General features: G+C 27.5%; 1 long non-coding RNA gene across 6 annotated transcripts in view; it reads right to left on the bottom strand.

Annotated features, from left to right (window-relative positions):
* Positions 1-27069, bottom strand: part of LOC122273214 (uncharacterized) — a 33876-nt gene extending 6807 nt beyond the window's left edge. The window contains exons 1-17 of one of the 6 annotated variants that reach the window (XR_015435461.1): positions 27056-27069; positions 25463-25483; positions 24184-24201; positions 23236-23259; positions 22657-22671; positions 20377-20391; positions 20193-20207; positions 15672-18121; positions 15159-15173; positions 14988-15002; positions 13427-13444; positions 10738-12038; positions 7780-7797; positions 6485-6499; positions 1425-5660; positions 1297-1314; positions 105-119 (exon numbers count right to left, since the gene is read on the bottom strand). This is a non-coding gene — a long non-coding RNA (uncharacterized LOC122273214). Of the gene's footprint in view, positions 1-104; positions 120-1296; positions 1315-1424; positions 5661-6484; positions 12039-13426; positions 13445-14987; positions 15003-15158; positions 15174-15671; positions 18122-20192; positions 20208-20376; positions 20392-22656; positions 22672-23235; positions 23260-24183; positions 24202-25462; positions 25484-27055 lie in introns of all 6 variants that reach the window. The other 5 variants (XR_015435459.1, XR_015435462.1, XR_015435463.1 and 2 more) reach the window with 5 other exon arrangements.
* Between the last annotated feature and the right edge of the window lie 480 nt (positions 27070-27549).

Genomic DNA, 27549 nt, shown 5'->3' with positions numbered 1-27549 from the left:
GTTTATTTATCAATGTAAACATAATCTAAAATACAATCAATTTCTTTAAATGTGAATAAAATATCGTCAAAATATTCGTAAATAAAACAAAACTTATTTCTCACCTCCTTTTACTGCAGCTGTGAAAAAAATTTTAAAAATCCATTTTTAATATGTACTTTTATGTTCTGTAAGAAGTTGAACTGATTTTGCTTGAATATTTACATATAAATTATGTAGTAAAAAATGATTTTTAATAAACATTTTATGAAGTATGAAATTTTATGAAGTATGAAATTTTATGAGTATGAAATTTTATACTCGAAATATGAAGGTTGTGCAAGTATAAGCAAGATTATTTAATATTTTAAATGGGTGGGTGTGGCTAAATATTTTTATAACTATTTTAATAGTTAAAATACTAATTTATAGTAAAAAAAGTGAAAGATAGTATGTATTAGTTATGTATCATGTATATATACATATATTACTTATTTGGATTCTTTTCCCTCGAATTAGAGGGATAGAAAAATTTCGGAAAGATGGGATTATAAATTGGAGGACTAGAAAGTCATATGTATTTAGTGTATTTAGTTTGTTTAGTAATAGTTAATAGAAAAATATAAGTATCTAGAGAATAGGCATTTTTTCAGCCGATTTCTGGCCGAAAATTAAATATTGTTTTCTTTTTTATCGCCTTTGGAAAAAAAAATTAACCGTTTATAAATTTCCATGCTTGGAAACTACTTATAGACGAATATATAAAATTTTCCAAGCTTTTAGCCTTTGAATAGAGGAACTTTTTATTTGATTTTATTTTTGTTTTTTACGTTGTTTTTACTTCCTTTATATGAGGTTTTCACACTAAAATCAAATATACACAACTTATTATAATTATTATTTTAATTATGTATGTTGAATGCTAAATGACATTTCAAAAATATTAAAATATATGTTTCTAAGAATAACATGTTGTTATAATAAGTTGTATATATGTATGGTTGCGCAAAATATCACTTCATTCAGCAAAATAGTAATATTTGGCGGCAATTCCACCAAATTTTTATAATATCAATGGAGTTTTTGTGTTAGATATGCCTTTGCATTCTGTTTACATATATAGAGCATTCTCAGAGAAAACATCGGTTAGTTACTATTTTTTAAATCTTTAGTGTTCGATACCTTTTTTAATCCCTCGTGTTTATTTTTATTTTTGTGCTTTTTTATACAACATTTTCCATGTATTTTGCTTACATTTATGTTTAACAGGGATTTTAAACCTATCCAAATAAGATAAATGTGAAAATAAATACATACTTGTACCAATATTAGCAACTGTAAGAAAGTAATTTCCATAGTAAAGTTAATTAGTTGAACTCAAAAAACTTTGCTTATACTAATTACTAGAGCATATTCCTTTCATGTAAAAAGTGTCGAGTACTTACCACCACCTATAATATCTAAATAAATAGAAATATTTCAACGAGATGAGTCAATGAGGAAAATAGTTTAAAAGTTGTCAAGGGTTTAGAACATACAAAAAATACTACTTTGATTTGTAATTATTTAAACATGTGAGTTTTTGATCATAAACAATATTTCTGTCATTCTGTTGATGAACTTTTGATTTTTGTTATCTAGACAAATGAGGTACTTTTTCTGAGGCAAATTGAATCAAATGAGGTTAAATATGTAGCAACAACTACTTAAGTTACTTGTAACAACATAAAACAGCTAGTGTTGATGTTATATGTGTTTCATTTAAAAAAAATATGTTTCTTCATATTTAAATGTAGGGTTTCTGCCTCTAATATGTATTTTTAGGGAGCTTTTTAACGAATGAAAAGAACACACACATTAGATGTCACAAGGAAATATTTCACCAAGGTGAAAACAAAGACACTATCAAAATCAGTCAAGGAAAGCCGAATGCAAATAATATCAAAATTCTGTGCATGAAATTTGTAGGTAATTCTAACGGTCGTCTTTCATATCCTTTCTGTTTTCTCCTGCAATCAGACCTGCATTATTGCTTGTTATTCCTGTCTTCCATTACCGTGATGTCTCAGATTTTGAATGCAGTGTTTTTTTTCTCCGAATAGATAATTCTCCCACGAGCATGCTTTTTTTTATTTTTGATCACGATACTTAATATACATATGAAGGTTGATCATGAGGCAATTTATATTATTGTTTACGAGTCAATCAATCTATCAATGAGTTTAATAATTAAATTAATTTATTTTTTTTGTTATAGTAAAAATCATATTTTTATGTAAAAAAAATTACACTACTTTATTAAGCTAAAACTTTTCTAACTAAATACGTGATTTAATGTAAGGTTATCTTTTTTTGAGCATGAAAGGATTTTTATTAGGTTTAAGTAGATATTTTAAACAGGAATAAACGCACAAAAACTTAACAAGAGAAAGTTGCTTAGAGTTAAATATAATAAATATTGGACAATAAATAGTTTTTTTTTCGATCCGGAATGTATATGAGACGTAACCATTACTTACCACCTGTCGAGATAAAAAACCAACTTGCATTATTTATTTGCCAATATATTGCAGTTACATGAATAAATATTGTTATTAAACTAACTCAAACTCACAACAGCTCAACGTGGGCTTAGGGGAATCATGAAGGTTAATGCTCTACAATTTCATGACCAACGACATAATGATGCTAATGTGATCAGCATTATTGCATAACAGCAGTCATAACACTCGAAAAAATTCCTGATCAAGTCGTGGTAAAAAGTACCGACAATTAAGGACCAGTCTTTTTTACTGTAAAATCCATTCTTACCGGTACATGTTACGATTCACTGTAATTTTCACACTAAAATAATTAAAGTATAAAATTTTACAGAAAAAAGGGAGCAATGCGAAAATTGATTTATTTAAATTTGACCCATTCGTATTCCGAAATGTTTTGCTGCGTACTTTTTAGACCCAACGGTTAGGCTTTAAGCCGGCACCGGAGATAGAAGTTTTTCATAATGATGGTATGAAGTTGGTGAAGAAATGGTTTATTAATAAATATATAACATCAGACCAGTTGATATTATTATTAATATTATTTTATTTATTTATTACTTCTTGCGTGAGTTAAGATCTGACGAATTTTTGTTTCACGTATCAGTTTTTCATTTTCACTATACTTATTAACATAAACTAATATTATTTCAATGGCACAAATAAATGAATGTCAGTCTGTGTCCTTTGTAGACTCCTAACTCCTAAGTCATTGGACCGAAAGCGATAAAATTTGGCAGACAGATAGTTCGAAGTACGAGAATCAGTGTCAATATTAGACCATTCGACGGCAACTGTTTCAAGATGCTGGATAAGCGTAAAACGATATAAAATTTTCTGATAGGTTAAGCGTTAACCATTGTTTTAAATTTAACTAACCACGGTGCAATTTTTTAAATATTTTAAAGTCATCATCATCATATTTGCTAGCAGTCATCAGGGATATTCGATAGCTTATAGCACTATTTCTTAAAAAACTTTTATTACATGTATTTTAATATTCAATTAGTTTTTATTCGCTTTAAAGTATACATTTAATGAAAAACATTAACGTTTGAATTTTCGCGGACTACGTCACCAAATTAATATTTTAAAATTTATGTATAAAAATTTATATATTTATATAATACCTTTTTATAACTTAAAATCAAAGATAGTTAAAATTCAAAAAGGAAATAGATACTCATTCAAAGGCAAAATAAATGGTGGAAGGAAAGCCACTTATTCCTTTAAAAAACCCATGAAAAATTGCCACACTATTATTGACGACAATGATGATTAATTAATGTTGCTAAATTAAAATAAAAAAATATGACCAAAAATATAAGTTAATGGAACAAAGATGCGTATTAGCTTCGGGGCTATTATTCGCTATATTATTGATATGAATGCCTAATTATTATAAGTAATATGTATTATAGCAAATATAGGAGTTATACAATCCGTAACAAGTATACTAAAGTGTGTATAAAGTATTTTATTAATATATTTGGTTATAATTAAAACTACACCAATACAAACAGCAACCAATACTGTGGATATAAGTGTCTTAAGATCCCTTGAAAGGAATGTGTACCACAGAAAATTACTTGATAGTTATAGTTACTCAAATTTTGACTAGCTTGAGTTGGCCACGAGCAATATCATCACGCCAAGAGATGTTAAATACAGTAAATCCCTATTGGTGTGAAATGAATCACAACAAAACTTGCTTTTCTTAATGTAAGAAACGTAAAGCCTCCGGGAAGGGTTAAAAATAATACTGAAGTAAAAAATTCAATTATTTTATCTTTATTAATTGAAGACCTTAGTGGAAAAACCAAGAAAGTGACGTTTTCAGAGTCATAATCATAAAGAACCAGGAAATTGAACTCAAAAACGAAATGTATTAAAAACGATGATTTTTCCCTAATTTACATTATCGACATTGCAAAAATTCAGGATAAAATTATTCTACTTAATTAATAAATTTATTTTTCCTTAAAATCTATTTCTACAGTAATGCTTAATGGAACTTAAAATCGAATATACCATATTTTTTACAGTAATATTTGCTGAAAAATCCCTGAATCACTGTAATTAAATAAATACGGTAAAATGTGGTATAGTAGAATGGATTTTACTGATACTGACCTCAAGGAGTCATTTTTTTTATCCTTAATTTGATCCGAAATTTTTTTACAGTGTAACCTAAACATGAAGGCCATGGATGTTTTTTAAATAATCCAGTTTTGAAGCAATCATGCTATTTTAAAGACTTATAACAGACTCTTATTTCTTTGTGGTATAATGTAAGGTTCAAAGAAAAAAGTACGTTATATATAAAGTATGTATATATAATAAAATTTTCACTGTGATACATATTACGAATTACAACATGTTAAATAAATAAAGCAATGTATTTATGGGAAAAATTCTTCATATTTATCAAAATGTTGCAATAGAAAATATTTATCGCAAAAGACAATTTTTCTGTACAATTTACTCGTAAAAGCCTGTATCGCTAATAGCATAGGCAATAGAATAAGATTTTTTGCGAATTACTTAAAATGATCTTTCGCACAACAATAATCAAGGGCTTTTAATTGAAATTACATTTTAACCCATATTTGTTTAAAAACCAGAGTAGATCAGAGAATTTCACTGCTAGTTTTTTTTCAACTGATTTAATATAACAAAAAGCTCCAGGATTCGCCCATGATGGAAAAAAGTTCTTTCTTTTTTTGTTAATTAATTAAAGTTAGAGATTTAAACAAAAAACAAAACATTAAAAACTTGTCGAGGAAAGTAGAATAGATTCAGAGGAAATTTTAATACTTATCCATTGCGGGAGGCAGTAAAAATTCTATTACCTTAACTATCTATATTAGTATATTTCGAACCTATTACCACACACCCATTAATTTACTAAATTATCACCATTTCCCATTTCTACAATTAATTAAGATCACTGGCTTCAAAAAAATACATATACTCAGTGGTACTGTGAATTATATGGTCCTCTAAAGTAGGTAAGTTCCGAAGTTTAAAATTAGCATTTTAAATATTAATCTTTGATTTGTTGAAAATTTTTACTAAGTGTTTACTCGAAAACAGGGCAGAAATTAAGTATAACTGTATCATTCTACTTACCGGTTTCAACTGAAAGTGGAAGTATTGATTGTGAAACTTATTTTTTACACATTTACACATTTTTTACAAATTCCTTTTTAAATATATGTCTCAAAATTAATTTTATGACGATCTTTTTTCAAGAATTTAAATTTTTGTTTAGTATCTCCACAGCCTCCTATGTGTCGGAGTCATACTTTCTCCTTTTAAGAAAATTACTAATTATATATTTTTTTTAATTTTATTGAATTTTATTCATTTTTTTTTATTTTGAACTGAAATATCAAGCAATTCGAATAACTTTCGTAACTTTTCTAACGATCTGTAATTGTGTTGTTTTTTATTAAAGATATTTTTTATCATTTAATTTATTTTAAAAAATAAAAATTTCAGTGCTCTTCCATAAAGCTACCGATGAGAGTCAAATGATTTTAATAATTTATTTCAGTAAGCAACATAGTATTTCCCAGCAATGTTTAATTAGAGATCATTCAATGCATAGATAAAATTGCTTAAGTTTTCACTAATTACGACTCCCGTACGAAGTGATTTTATGTGTTTACAAAATATCTTTACAAGATTTTCTTGATTTCTCTTACTATGTTAAACTCATTTGAGTATAGATATTTCATTCATATGAATTACAACTTCTATGATAGCATTCATTTAATTCATAAAATTTTTAAATTCCTTATTAAATACTGTTTTAATTTATTTTACTTCTATTGAAAATGAAAGACCTATTGTTATTGTTTCATTGTCGTACTTTTTGTTCTATTTATTTTTTAATTCACATAGTTCTATATGCATTTATTTAAAAGAAATTTTTTAAATTTATATTTGAAAATACTTACGTGCTTGGGCAGCCTCTATAATTTGAATACAAAAAACAATTAGGTTTCTTATGCATTAGGCTCTTCTAACATCAATAATTAACCGAGGCATTTATTTTTGCATTATTATTAAATACATTAAGAAATTTTAAGCTTTACATTAATGCGAAATATTATTTTCATTGAGAAAAATTATTCATGACTTCTTTCCTAAAAATAACGCCTCTTAACTCTGTTTTAATCACTAACAAACAGTAAATAAAATAGTGTAATAATTCATTTAAATAAATTGTCCTACTAGAGCGAAGCTAAACTAATTTTGTCAATTGAGATGTTTTATTTCTTAAAAAAAATCTCTTTCTCAAAGCCTCAATCCCTCAAAGAGTTAAGTGAGACCTCACTTAATGTCACGTTAATTTTATATGGCTTTCCCGTCTGGCCAAACGGTAAATAACTACAAAATAAATTTACAAATTTGACAGATTCTGCTGGTTTTTTAAAAGGTTTAGCATGACATATCTGAAAAAAGTGTTGAATTATATAAGCCAGCGAATTGTTTAGAATTAGTGGTGGATAAAAATCTACTAAATTGAAATTATTAAACCAAGAATCAAAATTAATAGACTACCACTTGAAAATATTTATTCACTGTCTGGAGCAAGTTGGCATCTCTGTGTAAATAAATAAAACTATTTTTGTGTGTTCTATATTACATTAATTTCTTCAAACCATTTTAGTAACGATAATAATATTAAATATATTAAAAATTGACTCGAATAAGTGTTTCTTATGATCTTGGCTTCGCTGGTCACCGGTGACCCCCGAGGTGCCGCGAATGAACTCAGTGCCAGTCACCGGTTACCACCATGGCATTCAACGTGTTAAAAAAGTTTTTTTTATTTTATCAAACTACAAAGGTACTGTGAAATAAAAATGAGCCATCTCAAGAGTTTTTTTTAACATTTTGCGTACGTTATTTAGCATACTAAAGGATCATTCTATTTCGCTTCTTGTACCAGCTGTAAGCAAAATGCTTAAAGAAGACAAATGCTTCACATTGTCTTCGTGGGGAACATGAGTTTGTTTTTAAACAACTTAATCTATAATATGATATAATGGTATAGATTTGACTTATATTGAAAAAATACTCAATAAGCCAAATTAAATATTTATAAGACATATTTTTAAAAAATTATTTTGCATGTAATGTATAAAATTATGCAGTTCGAATACTAGGCTAATTTGCATTTATAAAGAGAGATTCGATGCTTACATAAGTATAAATATTAGAATACAAGTAACGTAAGTGTACTCACCATTAGCAATTTCTTTAACTTTTCAAAAGAAAATAATGTATTAGTTTCCAAACATTTTTTTTAATACTTTTTAACCAGAAAATAATTCTATATAATCAGTGAACCAACAATTTTATACAATGGGATTAATTAGAAGAAAAAAATAAAATACGTGGTTTCCATTTTTCAGAAAACTTAGTTCCTTAGCGCGTTAGAAAGAAATTTAATATATTAATCCCTTTAGAAATGATTTTATTTTATGGAAAACTTGATTTTTATTTAAAATTAAGCTAAATGATTAAGTAAATATATATTCGGTTCATGCTATCTTATTAAGATATGTGTTTGAAACTCAAAAATTAAGTTTCAGAGAATTTTATTGAAAAGAGATTCGAAATTTCCAATTTCTTAATTTCATTATTGCCAGCAGAATGCGAACATATAATTCGCATATATAAATATATTTTGTGGGGGGGGGTCAGAAAGAAATCTTCTCCATTAGACAGTGAGATGCAGTATCATTAATAGTGTTAGAAGGAATCGGCTACGGTAGTAAACTTAATGTAACTTTATCCCCAGCCTTTAAAAGATCTGCCGATTTCCAAAATATTATAGAATACCATTTACTGCAATTTTCAGAGAGAATTGGTGAACCAAGTTGTACTTTGCAACTGGATAATTCCTCCACTTGCATTTCAAAATCCTCACGAGGATGGATTTTAGAAAATAGGTTGCATGCCATCATTGGTCTGCTTTTTAATTTGACAACAATTCTTAAGAAATATCAAAGCTGCATATGTTTATGTTTTACGATTCACTCATTAAAACACGCAATAATTATTAAAAAATGGTGGCAGCTTTTAAATGGTAGATAACATGACATATTTCAAATCGCATAATTCAAATAATATATAAATAGTTCGGATATATTGGCCATTAAACAAGTTGAATATATTTAATTTTCTTTTTGACTGGTTAGACCGAAAGTGAATTATTCTCAATAAATATGTTAATTTTCAATAAATCTGCTAAATATTTTAACACTGTGCATTTAGAAAGTCCAATTAGACTTTCTACATGCACAGTGTTAAAATATTTAGCAGTTAATATCATTTAATCTCATGATCTTTTACCAGGACTCAGTTTTAATGATTCAAGACCCTAATGATAAATATTCTAATTAAATAGTGCAAACGATAGTTTAATTTATAAAATCGAAAGTTATTTTGTTAATAAGTGGAAAGTTAGATTAATAGAACTTATAATCTACAGCAGTTTAGCATTATTAAACTCACCCTTAACAGAGTATTCCATTATTTAGTGCAGATGACATTTTAAAACAGGAAATAAGATAAAAAATAGTTTTTCTGCAAAATCATAGTTTTTCTTCAAAAACATGCTTCATTTCGACGAATACGGATTATTGACTTTTACATGGAGAAGAAAGTTCCTTTAAAATTACTTTACTGAATGATAATGACTTAAATAAAAATAAAACATAATAATTTTGTTTAATAAAACCAGAATTTACTTCGATGACATGACATAAAATTATCAAATTTACCAAATATTATCCCACATTATAACACCATATTATATTTTATTGGTCATTTTACCAAAACATTACAAAAGCGCATAGGTAAAAATGACAGATTTTTTCTGGTGCTCCCGTAGAGCCAAAAAAAAAAGTAAATTTTACCAAGTTATGGAAGTTTAGACCATACTTTTTTTAAAACGCAGAATATAGAGTTAGCCGCAATCTGAAAGATATGGTTCGAAATATTTGGACTGGAGACGGGTAAAAATGTTGGATCTTAAGTGAGAATTTCACTTTTTTTGTAATTAGCAATCTAAAAGAAGATGCAATTTCATTTTGCATTTTTAAAAAGAACTCGAGCTATTAGCTTCAAATTTTTGAATTTGTCTTTTTTTCAGTTTAAGTCTGAGAAATGAACTATGTACCTTACAATTTAAAATATTTCCAACGATTAAAAAATTAAATAATGAAGAGTAATTAATATTTTTTTAAAAAAAAGATTTTTTTAGGGTAATAAAAGCAAATTCGTCGGATTAAAGGAATTTTTGTTCAAAAAAGTCCGTTCATGCGCAAGTTTTTTTACTAAAATTCAATCTGCTTTAATTAATTAGCATATTTAAGGATTTTCACACATATCATTGAAACTGAGTCCTAGTGCGTGAAAGTCGAAAAAAAATAAAGGTTGCGTTAAAAACAGAAGCCAGTCAAAAAACATAAAATAAAAAGGTGGGGATTGTTGGCTATGCATTGATAAATTAAATATAAATTAAAGTGATACTGGCTGTTGATTATACTCCCCAACTTGAATAAAATAGTGGAAAATCAAACATAACTTGGCGTAGAGGTATTAAAAGTGTAATCAAATCTATTAGTAAAAGATAGAATGCTTAAAAAATCGAAGGAGATGAAATCATAAGTAAAGTAAAGTAGTGTCAGGAGCACTAAGGCAATGAAGATCCGATAATTAGATCAAATGTTAAGGAAATGCTCTTTTTTTTCCTTTCTTTTTTTGCAATGTCCTCACTTTGTCTTTGTTTTACTTTCCTTATGGCAAGTTATTGCCATACTTAGCATGCGCTTTGATATTATAACGATTTTCACTTCATACTAAAAATACGAATTTTTACCCAAATATTGTTGTCTTTAACATTTGTGCTACAATTACTGTGGACCATGAAATTCAGATTTTTTTAATGTAAAAATTAGAGTAATAAAATATTGCAATTTTTTTCCAGGCAATTTTCATGGCCTTTTTTATGGCTTCAATTTTTAAAATCAAAACAATTTTAAGTTCTTGATTTTATTAAGATTTTTACATTTTCATTGACAAATAACTTACTCTATATTTTTAATTGGTATAGATTTCCACTTAATCATAAATTTCCTTATGAAGAATGTTCAAAAATGCAGTTTTAAATTAAATGCGAAGGAGTATTACTTACTTCCACATCCAAGTGCTAAAAATTGAATGGACAAAATATTTTATTTACACAATACAAATTGATAAGGTAAGAGTAAAAATTCTTGAATATCATTGATTCCAAATCTGTAATAGTCTATTAGTTTCAAAATATTTTCAATTACGAAGAGATATGTAAAAAAATGATAAAAACTGTATAAAATGTATAAAAACTTACTGTCGATTCCATTAGCGACTAAAAAAATTAAAACACGAATAAACAGTTAATAAGAATTTTCAGAAGCTTTACAGAAATTTTTTCGGTGAAATTTTAAATTTTCAAAACGCAACTGTGAAATTTATGAAATCTAGAATTACCATAGCATGTTTCTATGTTTTAAAATTTTGTTAATATTTAAACCAAATCATTGCAAAAAATTTCAAATATAAACTTTTTTAATATTTGTTGCTTTTATTTTTTGTTTATTTCTATTATTTGCAATTGCATAGCAGTAGACAGTAAAGGTATTCAGAGTACTCAATTATTCAGAAAAAAACGTCAATTATATCTTTAAAAAAATTTGGAGAAATAGTGGATAAATATGAAGTCTCAATTTGAAGACGTAATGTGGTATAGGATCTTTAGGTATTAGAGGAGGAATTATTGGTTATCTGTATCAATAAAATTAACTCTAATTAAAAACATGTATCATAATTTCTGAGTTTGTCATACTCACAAAGAAGATATTAGAAAGTGGCTCATATTACATCAGGATATCATTAAAATAGAGAAACTGCAATGAGTTGGACATACAGGTTCGAATAATAATTTCCTCTTTAACTAAAAGTCGACGGTGTTTGAAAGCATAATAAACAAAATTTCGTCACATTGATGTCATTTTAATATTTTGTTGGAGAATTAAACTCTAGTACCCAAATATATTTAATACAATTATACAATTCAAATTGATATTTTTAACCTTGGAACTGAAGTATGCATTATTTATTAAAAGCGATAACAAAGCTTTTTATCAAAATTTAGCTTGCTGGCAACATTGATCTCCTCAGATCAAATCATCACTATGTATTCCTCTCTTACACACACAGACTATAATTCATATTGAAACATTATCTTATAAAATAAAAAAAATTAGTATTAGAATTGTTTTTTTTTAAACAATTCTTTTTATTAAATAAATAAAAGTAAATATATATAGTATCTGACGCTAAGTAATAAATTACATGCCACAAAATTATTTATATAAATGTATTGTACGTTCAATAACTGTAATATTTTCATCAACATAAAATATACTTATATAGAGTTACCTCCATTAACAACAGCTATATGAAGAAAAAAAACATTTTTTTTAAAAATAATAATATTTTCTTATTAAGAAACACATTTTTAATAAATATAAAGAAATACAAATTTTTCATAAATTTCTGAGAAAATTCTTCACGAACACAAACTACGAAAATTCGAAGTTTTTTCCTGTTTCCAATCAAAAGTTAAGATACAAATACTTTTTTAAGAGTTAGAAGGGACTATATAACAGATTTTGTGCCTTTGGAAATTATTTTATTGATGTAGTCGCTACTTATGAAGCATTTAAATACTGTACAGGAATACAAGATTCTTTACTATTAAAAATTTTAACTCTATGTTATCAATCATTTGGAAATCAAGCAAGCATGAGTACCGAATTAATCAATTAGCAGTATAATAATATTAATTTTTTTCCCTATTTTTGTTTAATTAAAAATTATTTTTATTTTTTACAGAAAAGAATTGTTGTTTTTTCCTAGCTAGATATACTGGCATATTAACACCTAGATGGAGGCAAACTTTGTTAATGATCTATGTAATACTAAAAATAATTTTAGTAGTGTTTAAATAATTTTCATCGTTGTTTCCTTTATTTAAAATACTAGAAATACTAGATGTTTGTGACAAAACAGTTATTTAATACACAGCAAGTAACGAACAAAACGAAAATTCATTGAGACATTTAAATGCGATTGTAATCACTGCTATGTGTAAACGTTATTTATGAAGAAAACTGTCAAGGTGGGAGAACTCGGTCATCAGTTGCTTGTGACCAATAAGACGTGTACTAATAACAGAAAAAGATCTTATGCTATATGAGTGGGTTCACAATAAGACAAAAAAGTAAACCTCTCAAGCTATTGAATAGCAGATTGCGTAATTTTTTTTAAAAATCAAAATAATTAATTTTTGTGACATTCAATTTAAATTTATTATATTCATTTCATCAAGTGTTTTTTTATCAGAAAATTTAAAAGTTCAGTTTTCTCACTATAATTTATTATGAAATTATAGCCAGTTTTAATTCAATCATTTCGTTCAAAGGTTTTTCCCAGGAAAAAATGGATTAATGTACATTTATGTGATTTCACGTGAAAGAAATAACTATGTAAAACTGTCGCAAGTAGTAATTGTTTCGACCAATATTTTAAAACACAATTTAATTCATAAAATATATTTAAAAAAATATGTGTATCTGCCTTACTAAAAACATGCATTAGTGACTAACAAAATAAAAAGGAAGAAAAATAAGAAATATAACATATATCGCTCTAGAAAATCGGCACTAATATTTCATATTCTACTGAGTGTTTAAAAAAACGTTGAAAAATGTGTGACAAATAACAGTAAATTTTTGATTTTTAAAAAAAATGTATTTATTTCATCAGTTAAAATCACTTACGTGCTACACCATTTTGAACTGAAACATAGAAGTTAAATATTAATTAGAAAATGAATTCAAGCACTGAATGTCACGTACTTTTGAACTGTATTTTTAATAGATACAAATTGTAAACAGCTACATAATCAGGGATTATTGCAAAATTTAATAATTAAAATGCATATTTTTAAATTTTTTTAAGATAAGTAATCAGAAGAAAGATGTAAATAATATGGTGATAAAAAGTCATTAATTTTAGATGTGTGGGGGCGGAGTTACCGATCATGCCAACCTTCATCTATCAAAAGGTACCTCGTGATTGAATAAAATTAGCATGTCTTATATACCGGTGAATTGATGTTTAATATTCGTAGTGGTAGTTACGCCACAATACTCCCCCACCAGAATTTTATCTGGGATAGAATTCGATGTACTGATACCACTAGTTGCTGTACTTGGGAAAGACCGGGAGAGCTGGTTTTAAGGTCACCAGTTTTTTGAGTGCTGAATGTGAGAGATGTATTAACTTCACAGTCGTAGTCGCTCCAGTGTTTCCATTAGCAGTCGAGTGTATGCAGGCAGACGTTGCGTTTAATCGAGGCGAGACAGAGTAGCAACAGCGTGAGGAGGTTGATTATGTCGCAGTCACAAGTAGCAAGTCAACTGATCAATGTGGATCATCCAACGAAGTACGCGTTACTGTCAAGATTTTTGTGAAGTGGGCGTGTTCAAATCACGTCTGGAGGTTACCAATGTGGGGGCGGAGTTATCGATCATGCCAACCTTCATCTATCACAAGGTACCCTGTGATTGAGTCTAGTCTATTAGGTGGTTCGGGATGCCTGAGGCCGGAACGGCCCTTTACCCCTTCACCGTGTGATGAGAGTCCTTGGGGTATTTCCTTGAGGTAGTAAGTAGTATGATAAATCAAAGTAGATGCCTCGTGATTAAATCAAGTTAGCATGTCTTATATACCAGTGAATTGATGTTTAATTTTCGTAGTGGTAGTTACACCACAGATGTATGAATTACTGAAAGAGCGAAACCATTTCACTATTAGAGCAGATGTATATATGTTAAATATACAAACCAATACTATATTTATTAACGCTAATTAAAGATATTAAAGTTACATTGTATAGAAAATTACAGTCAAATTAATAATGCACTGTAATTAATAATGCACAAAATCAAAAATTTTATTATAAAACATTTTTATTATTATTCAGTTTACTTCAAAATTTTATAAATTAATTAGTACCAAAGCTCAGGGAAGCAAGTTTTTTTAAAATTCCAGTTTTTCTTTCTAATAAATATTTCTTAAACACTGCCCGTTTTAAAAATTATTGTTTTTCTGAGAATATATAATTAAAATTTGTTAAGCTGAAACCTCTTTATATTTTAGAGATAATTTAAGCAAATTGAGAAATATTCGCATTACTTAATTATCTGAATATATTAAATGAAATGTAGTTATAGCTTTCTTACGGGAAAATAAATTGTATTCGTAAATAGCAAGAATACTTAATGCTTGTTTATAAACGTATAATTTAATTAGAGATAGTTAAACAAATTTTCTTACCAGTTTGGCCAACACCTGAAACAAAAAACAAACGGTAATTAATAATATTTCAATGATTCACGCTGCTTAATTTAAAATTCAAATTCAAGTAAATAATCATGGATAATCGCGCTTAATGTGTATATATATATATATATATATATGCCATTATAACTATAACTATGAACTTACCATTGACGGCATTTCCTGCAAATGAAAAAAAATATACGTTACGTAACTTAATTGTTTTAAATATTTTGTCCAAAAATAATATCTGAAAAATGACATTTTAGACTTCTTTTTATGTTTTTTTCCTAAAAAAAAACTACGTATATCTTCGTATACTACGTTATTATAAAAAACTACGTATATTTACGAAATTAAACTACTAAAGTTAATGATAGATTTGTTTTTTTTTTATTATTCATAGTTATTTTTAAAAACATTGAAATACATTGAAAAAACTTATTTTTTTATTTGAACTTTCTTTTCAGAATGGATAAAATAATTTTATGAAGAACTTTGTGCCTTTTAAATTCTTATATAAAATTTTCCAACTAACGTCTGGATTTCAAACACTAATGAAGAGCTTTCAGTTTTAAATTTAGAGGTTTTTGTGTTTTAATATTTCTTGAAATGTTTTTTTTTCAATTTATAGGTTTATCATATTGATTTATGACTTTTAAAATATAAAAAATATATTACCTACTGCTGATAATAGATCTGAAATAAAATAATTTCTTATTTATAGAAAGGCATATTTTATGAAGGCATAAATGCTCATTAAAAATTTACAAAAAATATCCATTTCAAAGTAGTCACTTAATTTTGAAGCAAGAAATCATAAGAACATAAAATTAGCATTCCCGATAATTTCATTTATGTTTCGTTAAATCAAATGTAAATTTGTGAACAATTGTATAATTGTATATTATTTTAAATTATTATTTGAATTTTCATAATGATATATCTAACTATTCTTACCATCAGCCTTATCAACTGAAAAATATTTTTAAAAAGTGTTATTGCAATATCATAAAATTAAATTTGTTTTTTGTAAAGAAAAATACTTTAGTTAAAGTTATTTTTTTAATGTACCAGAGTTACTAAATTTAATATTATATTGTAATTGATATACAAGCATTTATCCTGGTTTCTAAATCCATTATGTAGTTAGATTAAAAGAAGAGATTAAGATTTTTTTAATGTACAATATTATACGAGTTAAAGTACTTTTTACCATATTTGTCTTATGTATGTTTCTATAATAAAATTTAGGATGCAATTGATTATCCTAAATCAGGATGTAGCATGCTTTTTACAAAATTTCTAGGTAAATCATTGCATTTTTAGGTGAAATTTAATTAGTGAGAGATACTGTAATATGTGAATAATAAAAACACAAAAAAAAACAGAAAATATACGAACCATTAGCTAAACAAAATATAAGTTTATAAGTAAATCATATTAAAAAACATCGCTAAATGTATAAAAGCAAAATGATCATAATTATTTCTGCGATTGATATCAGAGGAAAATAGTTAATTTATCTCATTTTTATTTTCTTTATCTAATTCTCGATGTTTTTGTCATATATGTTACATTTACCTTCGTATAAAGACAATTCTTAAAGTATTTAAAGAAACTTAACACTTTCTAAAGACGGAATAGAATAAGAATTTCGAAAACTGTTTAAATATTATAGCATTCAATATCTTTAATTGGTAGTATTTTTGAAACATAAGTGCTAAAATGTCTGGTTTGTAGGATTTTCGATAAGATCGGGCATTGAGGCATACAAGTTCTGTATGATGTCTTGAGACATTTTGCTCCATATTTGCTGCAACTAGTTCGTTCAAACTCGTGGGATGCCCAACTCGCCGTCCCAAATGATCCCAGATATGCTCGATTGGAGACAAATCTGGGGATCGGACAGGTCAAGGAAGGATAGTAACAGTACGGAGACAGTCTTGCGAAACCCTTGTCGTATGAGGCCGAGCATTGTCTTGTTGAAAAATGGCTCCTGGGAGCTGTTGCATGAGTGGCAACACATGTGGTTGCAGGATTTCATGGACATACCGCTGGGTTGTCATATTGCCACGGAACAATACATGGGGTGATCGTGCATTGTAGGCAATGGCACCCATACCATCACACCAGCTGCGGGGGCGATGTGTCGTTGTACTGCAAAGGCAGGATAGAGGCGTTCACCACGGGGTCTCCACACACGAACACGATTGTCATCACTACTGAGATTGAATCTGGATTCGTGGCTAAAGACGACCTGGTTCCATTCCGCTGCAGTCCAGTTTCCTTGTGCACGGCAAAACTCTAAACGGAGGCGTCGATGGGCTGGTGTCATGGACAGCACACATAATGAGCGCCGCGATACCAACTGTCCTTCAGACAGGCGCCTTCGTATGGTTCGAGAAGACACAGGGGCCCCTAGTTAAGGTAGTACCTGTGCCTGGATGACGGCCGATGAAGCACTTGGCTGTACGCGTGCATTTCTTATGATGTGGCGGTCTCCTCAACGACTGGTCTGTCGAGGGCGTCCTGAGCCTGGTCTTCGTGTACATGACATCTCTCGGATCCACTGGTCCCAACACCTCCTACCAACACAGTCCGAGTGGCCTAATTGACGAGCTACTCGCCTAGTTGACCAATCAGCTTCCATCATCCCGACGATTCTCCCCCTCTCAAACTGCGACAACTGCTCATATTGTCTTCGAACACGGCGTAATGACATGTCTACCTCAGCTCTTCCTTTGTAAACGATTTGGCACACTCAAATAAGCTTTGGTTACCTGTTTTACACTCCACAGAGGGCGACGTTCAACGCCCTCTACCGGCTATACGTATTGCGCAATCACGCTGCTTTCCTAATCATTTGCATATCTCCCCGACATGTACCTTCATTGCAAGTTTCGTTACGATCCCGCAATTATTTCTTGGTGCGCTAATTTTTTTGTCCATGAGTGTATATAAATTAAAACTTAAAAGTTGTTAATGATAAATTATAATTTTTTTTCTTTCATTCACATATAAAATTATAAAAAATAATATTTTCGAAAAATTAAAATAAATATTATACGAAGTTTAAGTAATATTCCTGAACAATTATACTATTTACTACATACCTTGGGTTCGACGCACTGCAAAAAAAAAAGTAAAAATGATTTCATAATGTTACCTCTTAACCATTCATCTATATGTTATAGAAAAATTTAGTTAATTTATTTGATTTCCTATTATTATTTAATTATTATTAAATTTTTTTAAAAAAAAACTGACAAGCAGACAATCGAAAGTAGTCAAAATGCGCAAAAGTAATTAATGGTAAAAATATATTGTTATCCCTTATATTGTTAATTTCAAATTACAATTAACTCTTAATTTAGTGTTTAAGAAAAGCATTGAAAATAATTTTTTTTTAAACAAACAGTATAAAAGTTAAAATTGAAAAAATTTGAAAATTTTGTAACCGACTCTTAATGAGAATATAGGATCACATTGCGGTTCTGATCTTAGACGTGTACCGAGCATTTGATTATAAATTCTTTAGAACCTATCCATCCGAAAATTGGAGTCACATTGATAATCAGATTCATAAATTATTAGAGGATACAGGGTACAAAAATTGGATTAAAAAGACAGTAGCAGAGGTTATAAAACATATTGGAATATAAAAAGAAGCATAATTTTTTAATAGTAACTATAGGACAAATTCTAATTTATTGGCATGGCACCCGTTCTCCTCCAAATAGTAACTAATCACCAAACTTTTGCAAAATGTAATTGACAACAAATACTTGTGATGGTAATTATGATTAAAAGTATTCATTATTTACCTAATTAATCATTATAGAAATTACATGCAATTATAACCAGTAATTTCAATCAGATATCATGTACAAATAATTTATTTTCCAATGAGCTGCACAATCGGTCTTGCCGATGAGCAGACCTAGTGCGTTCTCCATAGGTGGTATCACTCTTTCAGGACCACCACAATAGGTGAGATACCGTTGGTCATGTTAATTTGGACGTCTAGTTTTTGCCACACTAGATGGCAGCACCGATGCTCCATTTGGATGCTAAAGTGCACTAGGAATTTAATTTTGCCGGAAATGCCACGAGCCAATAAGGCACTCCAGGGATCTTTTGCATGCCGCATAATCATACGACGTGGCCGCTGAGGATTTTCTCCATCCCGAAAATCCGGTGTCTGTCGTGTACAAATAATGAAACTGCAAATTAAATTTTATCTTTATATGATTAAGGTTAAAAAAAGGAGAATAGAGTCCGATTAATGTCAGAAAAACAGTTATTCTATTCTTTCTGTACTATTATAAAATACCTTCTCCAATTTCAAATTAGGTAGTAATGGGGGGAAACAAATACACCCAGAAAAAAAATATCAGTAGTTAGAGCAAGTAAAACAAGAAGCTTGACCAATAAAATTGGGCGATAAGAGGGTTCAGGATAATTAAACAAAAAAAAAACAAAAAATAGAAAAGAAAAGTTTGGTAAACATTTGAGATGGAATGAGAACACCAGATATTCCTTTGAACATTCCAATTAATTCAGCTCTCATTTCAATAATAGATAAAGTTTAATTATCAGCATTAAGAATTCCCCAACAGCACTTTTTTTTCTTCTCTCTGTACTTTTATTTTATTATCTTGGTTTATCTCGTCTCGTTTATTCTGAAACTTTTGCATTAATGAACTCGTTTCATAATGACAACAAAACGATAGTAGTTTGATTACAAGTTTATAATCTTTAAGTCTTAATTCAATTGTAATAATGATATTTTGAAAAAAAAATATTTACTATAATATCAATAAATGACCTAATATTCTAAGTAATTATGATTACACATATCCTTTATTGCGTAAATTTCAGTTCAATTTATTGTTATTCTGCTTGCATCGGCGAGTCAAACATTTTATCATTTAAATATTTATTAATAAATACCAAATCAATTATATATATCCATGTTTCTATTCAAACATATAAAACGTTTAAGAAAATAATGTTTCTATAAAAAAAAAAGAAAAAGGAATGGTTGTAGCAAAATTAATTCTTGTAAATCCTACACCAAAGTCTAAACAAACTTTTTCATAAGAAATTAATCTTTATTTAAAAAAAGATAATTCTTGTTATTTTAACTAGTTAAATAATGTTAAAAGTAAGTCATCCAAGCTTTCGAATATGCCTTACCACTGCGAACTGGTGCTAAAATGAAAACAGTGAAAATATTAAGAATGATTTTCGTTAAATTTCATATACTAAGAATAATAGTTTATGACTAATATTTAAAGTTAAACATGCTATTAAATATAACATAACATATAGGAGAGACTGTTATATTTTAATATGATCTGCAATCATTGAATGTACTTACTTCCGCAACCTGAACCTAAAAAATTAATTTTGATGTGAGTAAAGTATCTCTTAAAAATTATTAATAAATTTCTCAATAAATGTTAAATAATTTTTACTTAATTTATCTTAATATATCACTAATATGTAATTTTTATCATACATATAAAATTCCTCTTATTACTTAATATGTTAACTTCATTTCCGAAGTTAAAGTGAATTAATTTAACTTACCGATGAATAAAAATATTAATTAATATATATAATAACGAATAAAGAATTAATAAAACATATAACTTGATATCAACAAACGTCCTCAAAATGAGGCCTTTTCTATAAATTTGAATTTTTGCATGCATTTTCCGTGATATCATCTTTATTGACAATCAAGTCGTTGATTGTAAAATTTCCTTCAAAATATTAATGTTAGGTACTTTTTTATGAGTATTTTGATTGATCCGGTGAAGAGCAACTTTATTAAGTTTATATGAACAGATACCAATTAATAAAAAATTATTGAAGGGATAAATAAATGTGTTTATTTAAAAATTAATTTTGATGTTAGTAAAATAAAAACCTTTTAAATAACATTTACTTAATTTATCTTAACGTATTAATAATAAAATAATTTCAAATGTTATAAAATTTATTTTATTACTTAATTAACTTCAGTTCCAGGTTTAAAATATTTCGACTTAATATAATTGATGTTAAAATCAAATAGCTTTTTAACTTGATATCAGTGAGCTTAATTCAGATGAGACCGTTTCATATATTTTTGAATTTTTGCTCGTATTATGCAAATTCTAATGTAATGTCGTTGATTGTATAATTTCATTTGACGTATTGATGGTAGGTATTTTTAGTAAGTATTTTAGGTGATCTGGTGAATTTTAGTGAGTTTATTAAGTTTATGGAAATCTATGAAAGAGTAAAAAATTAACGAATTGTAAACAAATGCGTACACATTGTTTCCAGTTCATTTTTTTAAATATTTTTAAATTAGGATATAATTACGAATTCGGCAAAATTTTGCTTCAGGGAAGAGGCGAGACTAATTAATTTAAGGTATTTTGTTTAGGAACCGTAAACGCAACGATACTATAATGACTGTCATTCCATTAAAATATATTAATAAATGGCAATGGTTTTTTTCGAGAACACCTTCTTGTTCTCTCATAAAAAATTACTTACTTCAACTTTTACTTCACAAAAAGGATTGAACACTAACAGTTTTAAAACAATTTTAGTTTCTATTCTGCAGCATTTGATCTATTTTTATACTCTTTCAAAAACGTTTTGTAATACTTAGTAACATTGCTAACTGTTCCTTTTCGTGTTTTTTTCTGAGAACTTCAAATTTAAGGGCCAAAAAAATTATTTTATCTTCAACTAGAGCTTTAGCTCTAGATATCTTTAATTTCGGTTCGCATAATTCTTACATTATTTTCAAAATTTTACAATTTAGGAAGAATCTTAAAACAAATATTCACAAAATAAACTGTTTTTGCTGAAAATTGTGAAGAATTTCTGGTATTTTTTAAACAGTGTTTTCAAATATGTGCCTATGAAAACGCTTAAACTCTGACCTTATTATGCCCTATACCATAAAGCAAAGTGAAATGAATTAATTACATATCCCAGCTATTACGTATCACAATTTATCGAATTGAGAAGATAAATATAAATCAATCCGTTATTTTTTCCATTGATTTTATTTATACGAACCATAAAAATTAAAAAAATATTTTAGAAGTCAAGGAATAAAATAATAACGGCAAAGGATGTGTTTATGACACGATAACAAGTTACAAATTGGTCGAAGTGAATCATAGAGTGTGTTACAAATTTAGTGAATTCAGTATACATTGCCATCGTAAAATCGCAAATACAAAATATCAGATACATTGCAAAGTGGTTCATTAAGGAACATGTTCAGTATATATATATATATATATATATATATATATATATATATATATATATATATATATATATATATATATATATATATATATATATATATATATATATATATATATATATATATATATATATATATATATATATATATATATATATATATATATATATATATATATATATATATATATATATTAATGCTAAGTTTAAAGCTCTATTGTATTCACATTTAAATTTTAGAATTTCGATTTTAAAATGTCCAAATTCTATCAAAAGACATGCTTTCTTAATTATAAAAGTAACTGTAAAATAATTTGAAATCAAATTTCAATTAATTTAAAAAAAGAACAAATATTTTTCATTTAAATATTATACTTACGATCAACAGCACCACCTGTAATTAAAATAATTTCATACAAAAATCAATTTAAATTTTTAAAATCTGTTATTTAATTTTTGACTAAATAATTTGAAATCTATATTTTAGTTAATAAAAATGGGTGCCCTATCAAGTCTCACATTTTTTGTTATTGTATTTAGCAAAAGAATTCTGACTCTAATTTAATTGCTTTTCAAAAATATTGGTTGAACAAAGCAAATGTATATCATTAAAATTGAAAAGCATGGTGTTTTGTTTTTTTCTTTTTCTTTTTTCTTCTTCTTTATAATACTTAACACATTAGCTGAACAAATAGCTTTATATATATATATATATATATATATATATATATATATATATATATATATATATATATATATATATATATAGATCTTTCTCTTCCAGTTCCCTCCTTTGTCGTTAACTACATGCGTCATGTTTAACATTGAAAAATACGTTGTATACCTTATAAGTAATTTGTATTCCCCAAGTATTTTACCGAAATTTGTACATTATTATAAAATCTTTCTTAGATGTATGAAGTCAATCAACAAGTATTTGAAATTTTTTAAAACTTACCATAATTAGGTTCTTTTGTTACCGCTAGAAGATGAAATTCTTTTGTTATTTTTTGAAAATCTAAGTTTATGTTTCTACAGTAACAACTCAAATGGCTTTAGGAATGTGTTTATTTATTTCCGCTTCAAACGCAATGAATATTTTCACACTGATAATAATTCTCACAGATTTGATTCTGCTGCGCATTTCTAACTCAACGAAATTACATAGTAACATTTCTATATTCAGAAGAGAAATTTTAAATATTTATTTCGCATTATGTTTGTAAAAATTTATTTTATAATTTTCAAAACGTTTGATAGAAATAAATCGCAAAATAGTTTTCTCACGCTAGTGACCGTTCAAAATTTTCTTATTCAACTCACCAAAAACATAAAATTTAAGAATTAAAAAAACATCTCATACTTTTTAACTAAATTTCACGGAATTCTATGAAGTTATAATATCTATGATAAAAAGTCATTATTTCAAAGCAATGCGCATAAAATCAACAACTGAACGTTGGAGATAATGGAACAGAAACTGAAATTTAAATTAGCTAATCTAAAGCTAACAATTACTTATTCCATTGAATCATTTTCTACCGGAATAATTTCTATTTTGAAAATAAGCTTGACTTTGGGAAAATCTCAAAAGCACATAAATTTTTAACATTGACATCAATGACATTTAGTTTTTAAATTTACGGTAACAGACTACGAACAATAAGATGCAGATTAAATCTGTCCGGGTGATTAGATTAAAAGAAAATGTTAAAAAATATGCATATGAAAATTGTTAATGAAAAACAACTCAATATTTCTTCTTCTTTCAATAAAATATGGACTCTGAAAAATAAAAAAAATGCTAGTATAAGTTTAGAGTATAATTTAAAGCATTATGTGTTCAAAATACTTTAAGCAAGTTTGCTTATCCTTACAAAAAATATTTCGATTAATTACTTACTACGTATTCGAACTTTGTAAACTAGAAAATAAATCAATTATATATAAAAAAATACAATACAATGTACTAAAAAAATAAAATGACTAATTTTTCAATAACTGAATATAACAGATTTCCTATTTAGCAGAGAAATTATTTCTTTGCTGGTTGCAATGAAAACGGAAAAAAAAATCATGATTAATTAATTTTTTAAAAAATATAATAAATTTAAGAATTGTAGACATTTTCAATAAAATGAGTTTTAGAAGTTATGAGCATTATTTGCAAAATTTTATAAACATATAAAATTTTAAAATTATCAATTTTTGGTTTCAGTTGCTATAATAAAGTTGAATAATGCTTAAATAATTTAATGTAGGATAATTTTGCATTTTTTACTCCTTTCCATTTGTTTAATAATAAACATATGCCTACTTTATATAATTTGTACCTGATAGCATTTTTCTAAGAAATTGAAAACTACATTAGTTTACGTTTTGGTATTCACTATCTACTAATATGTATTTGGACACGTGTGACTGGAAAGAAAAGCAAGCTTTATTCATAATCAATAGTTGGTAGAGCCCCCACGAGAGGCAATTACAAGCGTGAACTTTCAGAGGCATACTTACCACGAGTCCTTGTGTGACGGCTAGCGGTATTTTCCTCCATTCGGCTTGGAGAAGATATGTAAGCTCCTTCACCAATTTTGGACGGGTAGTACACACCGTAATTCGGCGATCCAACTCGCCCCAGAGCTTCTCGATAGGGTTCAAGTCTGGTGTCTGGGCAGGCCAGTCCATTCGATGAACCTCATTGGCACCATACCAAGGCTTGGTATGGTGCCAATGGGGCTCCTCGCAACATGGCAGCTGGCATTGTGGTCCTGGAAGTAACAAGGGTTCACCCCGTAAAACAAACACAACGTAGGAAGCACATTGTAATCCAAAATAGCGCAGCAGGCATTCCCATGCCTACTGTACTATTTTGCCGATGCCGATGTTGCTCCCTACATGATATATACCGGCGGAGGGCGTGACGCATCTCAAGACCGCAGATATAGTCATTTGCATAGGTGTCCAAATACTTATTGGCAGATAGTGTATAATCTGAAATATCACTAATCATAATTTTTTAAATCAAAATCTGCCTGAATTTGTGAGCAATCAATGTGTAGGAGTAATAAATTTTTTTCTTTGGTAATTTATATCTTTAAACAGTAAAATAACTAATGAAATATTTAAAGGAAATTTAGAAATCTGGGAAATGCGCTTTAAAATGTCGATTGTTTCGACATACTTACCGCGTGTAACAAGTTGTCCCGCTGTAAAATTAATAAATAAATGAATACATGAATAAATAAATACATGAATAAATAAATAAACAAAATAATTTAAAATTTTAAATGTTTCGAAGATTGACAAAAAGAACATAAAAAATAGGGAATAACTTGAAAACATGATTTAAATTCTTTTTAAAATCAAATATTTTGTAGCAAAAAATTGACAAAATTCACTTCGATTAAAATTCAAAAATATAATTTTGTTTCATACCATTGTCATAGGATTCCAGGTATTTTGTAGTAAAGATACATAAAAAGTATTAAAATGCGTTACCTTATGACTGTACACTTCAAAACATGATAGATGGAAATGAAAAAAAAATTGGAAACGAAATGTTAAGTTATAGGTTATCGCAAAATGAATTTATACACTGCAAATGTATACACTTTACACCATCCGAATGGAATTATGGTATAAATTGCCGTCACTTTTAATGCATCAACCGTAAAATTAATTTCTGCTTTAAAATGTTATATTGTAATCTTTACCATAATATTTATTTAGTAAGAGTGATTCAGTGATTTTACGGTAATTAATGTAATTAATGCTGTAAAATGTTACGTTATAATTTTTACAATAATAATTATTTAATAGTGATTCAGTGATTTTACGGTAATAATTTTAAAAATTACGGTGTATCAGATGTTTGGAGCCGTAACATAATCCGGAAAAACGGATTTTACGGTAAAACTGATACTTGAGCCGGAATTCTGGACAGTGTGTCCTTTGTTAGATGACATAGTTGGCATCTGAAATGTTGCATACACTTCAGAGTAGTTTTAATGGTATTTTAGTTATAGTTTCTTACATTAATTTAACAAAAGAACACGATTTTTAATACAAAATGAGTTTCTGAAACAGCGTTTCATTAACCTTAATTATGCAAAGTCAACGAGGAGGACAGCTAATTAAAAATTGAGAGATGCATGCAAAAAATGCCAATTCGGTGAGAAAACTTGAAGCAGAGTAAAAGGAAAGATTTGTAGTACCAAGATGCATCGTTGTTCATTAAAACTAATTGTCAAATATTCATGCAATTGATACTTATTTCCAAAATGGCACTTTATCATAGTTGTATTATTAAACTTGGGTTTATTTTTTTTTTCTGTCACATGAGATTTTTCAATGAATCTTAAATATTTCGGCATTGTTTATTTCAAATTTGAAATCCGTTACTTTCACCTATCTACAGTTTTGTTAAAGAGGTTTTTTAATGAATCTTGGACATTTTGGCGTTGCTAATCTGAAATCTGTTACTCTCATCTATCTACAGTTTTTTTTTAAATAACGTTTTAAGAAATAATAATACAGATTACTTTTACTTTATTTACAGAATACGGATTACTTTTTAAATAATAATTAAAAATAGCAATCTTCAGTTTTAAAAACAAAAATTATTTGCAAATTTGAAAAATTCAACCCCGAGAAAGGCGAGATGAAATATTTGTAAAAAAGCAACAAAAAAAATTTTTTTTTCCTGAGTCATCAATGAAATTCATTTTACCCTAGAAAGAGCTAGATCTAAATTCGACAATACAAAAAAGAACACTTACTGACTCTGTGAACTGAAAAAAAATTTCAGAAATTGAATGAGACATATAACTAAAGAGTAACAACAGAATAAACTAAGAGAATATTCAAACTCAATGTATTGATTTTTTTATGGACTTCCCCATGCTTAAAAAAATAACTGATCACCAAAGTATTAGCTATCTAATATTAGGCTAACATTTCTAATTAAACTAATATCTTTATTTTGTGGTCATTTTGATAATTTGATATTTTTTTAACTCGATAAAATCTGTTATTACTTAAGTAGTATTTATTTTACTGATGATCTCTTTTATGCATTTTCAAGATATTTACCACCAAATGAAATAAAATATTTGTTTTGCAATAACCAGTGATTTATAAGTATTTCTTAAAGGGAAATCAAATAAATTTTTAGCGGTGCAAAAACTATTATTATAAATTATTGAACAAATTTCTTATTTCAAATAAATAGTGTAAAGCTGTTTTTATATATGATCACAATAATGCTAAAAAT

This window comes from Parasteatoda tepidariorum, chromosome 7 (genome assembly GCF_982258835.1).
Source record: "Parasteatoda tepidariorum strain Cologne lab strain chromosome 7, Ptep-v5.0, whole genome shotgun sequence".
Classification (NCBI taxonomy): domain Eukaryota; kingdom Metazoa; phylum Arthropoda; class Arachnida; order Araneae; family Theridiidae; genus Parasteatoda; species Parasteatoda tepidariorum.
Note: the sequence above shows the minus strand (reverse complement) of the source record. Positions and strands in the feature narration are given on the sequence as shown.